At 38.7% G+C, this 3984-nt stretch overlaps 1 non-coding gene across 1 annotated transcript; it reads left to right on the top strand.

The window, feature by feature from the left end:
- Nucleotides 1-3290: 3290 nt before the first annotated feature.
- LOC128282941 (small nucleolar RNA R71) lies at nucleotides 3291-3397 on the top strand. The gene has a single exon (XR_008273290.1). It is a non-coding gene; the product is annotated as a small nucleolar RNA R71 (small nucleolar RNA).
- Nucleotides 3398-3984: the final 587 nt, after the last annotated feature.

Genomic DNA, 3984 nt, shown 5'->3' with positions numbered 1-3984 from the left:
TCTAAGTAAAAATAAAACTATAGCTTTAAAAAGAATATCTCCAAACACTAATTAAAGCAAAGACTAGTATAATAGGGATATAGAAATAGCATTAAGGAATAAGAAAAAAAAACTCATGACAAACATTTAACTAAACAGATGAATGCAAATATATGAGAATATGAATACTAACAAAAGTAATAAAATATACTAAACAAATAACAAAGTTGAAAGAGTCAGAGAAACAAAACAGAAAAAGTAAAAATTATAATCAAAATAATAATAATAACAAATATGATGAAATAAATAAAGGAAAATTTCCTAAGATTATAATGGGTTAACAATTAAGAAATAACAAATAACCCAAGAAAGAAAGAAACAAATAAGTGAACTAAAATAAAAATAGAGGTAAGGGGAAAAAGAGAGAACCACGGTGGTGCTGCCGACAGTGAACAGTGCTGGTATAACTAAGGAGGCCACGCCCGTGTGGGGGCTGTTATGAGCTGATAGTGGTAATCGAGGGAGGGCACGGGCGTGGGAGGGTGAGGTCATGTGTTACGCGGTGGGGTGGAGTTATGGTATGATGAAGAGTTGAAAAGGAAAAGAAAATAGAAGGAAGAGATGGGGGAAGGAAGAAAAGAAGGGTGAGCTAGAGGTGGCTGGTCGGTGGGGAGAGGGAGGCTGGGGCGGCTAGGGTTTGGATGGAATAAGTTTTGAGAAGAAGAAGAAGAAAGTGTTAGGGTTGGGGGGTTTAAAAAGGGGACATGGTCGTGTGTGGCCCGTGTTGGGTTACACGCCCGTGTGGCTCGCGTCCAGCCCGTGTTTACCGCAAAATTTTTATTACCCAATCGTCACACGGCCTGAGAACACACCCATGTGTCCATGCCGTGTAGTGCACATGATCTTGTCGCACAATCGTGTGCTATGTCCTTCGCTTCTCCCACGCTCGTGTGGTATACCACACGCCCGTGTGTCCGAACACACAGCTGTGTACCTTACCCGTGTGGCTCCCTGACTTATTTAAAATTTGAAAAATTAGCTCCAGTTCTTACACCGCCTAGGACACGCCCGTGTGTCCAGATCGTGTGCTTCACACGGCCTTAAGTATCGAATTTATGGTCGTGTGGCTCAATATTTGGGGAATTTTAACCCTGTTTTCACACGGCCAAGGACATGCCCGTGTGTGAGCCACTGTACCTGCATAAAAACACTAAAAATAGTTAAAATAAACCAGTTAGTGGTGTTAGTGCTCGAGCTACCTCCCGAGAAGCACCTATTCAGAGTCTAAGCTCGATTTACCTCTCATTCACATGATTACGGTGAATCACGGAGTCGAAACTCCTCTTCCTCACTATTAATTATATTATCCACATAAAGTTTAAATTGAGTATTATTTACCTTAAAAGTGTCAAATTAAGAATGATTTACCTCGACTGTACTGTATGGGGAAACATTCAGAACCGTGAAGGGAGGCGCTCCATTTGTATTAAGCTCTAAAGTAGCAATTTAGAGGTCCTTTTCATCTAACAATACTTTATCCCCAACCTTAAATTACATTTTTCATCCCTACGCTTATCGAAGTGTCACTTTGATTCATCGGGTGCTTTTGGTTTCTCCTTGACATGTGTTTTCCATTCATCTAGTTCATCGATCTGAAGCCTTCGTTCTTCGTGAGTCGCTCTATTTTTGTGGCATGGATTAGAATGGGGCGCCATCACGTTCTTCCTAGGGGACTCCTGCAAAGAAGTTTGAGTTGTAACATTATTTAAATTAACTGAACTTAAACAATCATCTCGATTACTAGATATTTTAGTAGAATCTCGAGCTTGAAGTTTAATCGTGTCATCACCTACACAAAGTATCAATTCACCTATGCCAATATCTATGATAGTTCTAGCAGTTGCTAAAAAGGGTCTTCCTAAAATTAAAGGCATGTCACTATCCTCTTCCATGTCTAGAACAACAAAATCAATTGGAAATATGAATTTATCAATTTTGACAAGCACGCCTTCAATAATACCCCTAGGAAATCTAATTGTTTTATCTACCAATTGAATGCTCATCCTAGTTTGTTTAGGTTTCCCAGTACCTAATTGTTTAAACATTTTATAGGGTATAACGTTAATGCTCGTCCCTAAATCAGCCAATACATTGTTAACTTTCAAACTACCAATTAAACAAGGGATCGTAAAACTCCTTGGATCTTTCAACTTGTTGGGTAGCTTATTTTGTAGAATGGCTGAGCAAACTGCGTTCAACTCCACATGCGACGCATCATTTATCTTTCGTTTATTTTCCAAGAGCTCCTTTAAAAATTTTACTGCGTTTGGCATCTGCGAAAGAGCTTCAATAAACGGTAAGTTAATATGTAATTTCTTTAATAATTTAAGAAATTTACCAAATTATTCATCCGTGTGGTCTTTCCTTGTCGCACTGGGGTATGGCATACGAGGTTTATATTCTCTACCTACCGATTTTTGCTCACTGTAGTCTACCTCATCCTTACCTTTACTTATCATTAATCCTTACATCAGTTCTGGTTCAAGTTCAACTAACCCTTCTTCATCTCGAATAGTAATCGCATTAAGCTGCTTCCTTGGGTTAGTTTCAATATTACTCGGCAAGCTACCTTGTGGTTGTTCAGAAATCATCTTTGACAACTGGCCTATTTGATTCTCGAGCCTTTGGATTGATGCTTGCTGATTTTTAAGAGCTGTCTCGGTATTCTAAAAACGAGTTTCTGCTACTGAGATAAATTTTGTCATCATCTCATCAAGGTTCGGCTTTTTCTCTGGCTGGTACAATTGTTGTTGAGAGCCTAGAGGGGTGGTGGTCTTTGATTTCCTTGGCCTCCCCATGAAAAATTTGGGTGGTTCCTCCTACCTACATTGTAAGTGTTTCTATAAGGATTATTTTGAGGTCGAGGATTATTACCCATATAGTTCATTTGCTCATTTTCAATGGTAGGGCCGTAGGATGGATAGTTTAAATTGCTCGTTCTACCTCCACTTGCATCGCACTGCATTATTGGATGAACCTGTAAAGTGCCAAGTAAACCATCAAATTTTCTATTCAAAAGTACCTAATTAGAGAGCATAGTGACTGAATCGATGTTAAAAATACTGGCTGCTTTTGTTGGCTTTGTCCTCATGACTTGCCACTAATAATTATTCAGTGACAACTCTTCTATAAACTTGTAAGCCTCTTCAGGTGTCTTATTATTAATAGTCCCACTAGCAGCTGCGTCAATCATCTGTCTAGTTGAAGGATTCAAACAGTTGGGGAAAGTTTGAACTTGTAGCCAAAGGGGTAACCCATGGTGAGGGAACATTCTCAATAGATCCTTGTATCTCTCCCATGCATCATAAAGTGTTTTTAAATCCATCTGCACAAAAGAAGAAATATCATTCCTTAGTTTAGCCGTTTTAGCTGGTGGAAAATATTTTAGTAAAAATTTTTCGGTCATTTTCCCCAAGTTGTGATTGACCCTCATGGTAACGAGTTTAACCACTGTTTAGCTTTGTTCCTCAATGAGAATGGAAACAACCGAAGGCGAATGGCATCGTTAGAAACGCCATTTATCTTAAAAGTGTTGTAGAATTCTAGAAAGTTTTCTAAATGAGTGTTTGGATCCTCGTCCTGCAAACTATCAAACTGAACAAACTGTTGTATAATTTGAATTGTGTTAGGTTTCAGTTCAAAATTATTTACAATAACAACAAGCTTAACTATACTCGATTCAGTTCCTGTTAATGTAGGTTTAGCATAATCATACATAGTACTAGGAGCAGGATTCTGGTCTACTGGGTTTGCAACAACCACTGGAGGTAACAGATTATTTTGATTATCAGTCATCTCCTCAGTTGTGGTTTGAATATCGTCATCTTGCCCTTCCTCTATGTATCGTAGGCTTCGCCTTATTTCTCTTTGACTTTTGTGAGCTGTGCTTTCGATCTCACTATCAAAAAGTAGAGGTCTTGACGAGTTTCTTCTTGTCATAAACTA

Source organism: Gossypium arboreum, chromosome 10, assembly GCF_025698485.1.
Source record: "Gossypium arboreum isolate Shixiya-1 chromosome 10, ASM2569848v2, whole genome shotgun sequence".
NCBI classification, from domain to species: Eukaryota; Viridiplantae; Streptophyta; class Magnoliopsida; order Malvales; family Malvaceae; genus Gossypium; species Gossypium arboreum.
The sequence above is the reverse complement of the archived record's forward strand: the minus strand, read 5'-3'. Positions and strand labels throughout refer to the sequence as shown.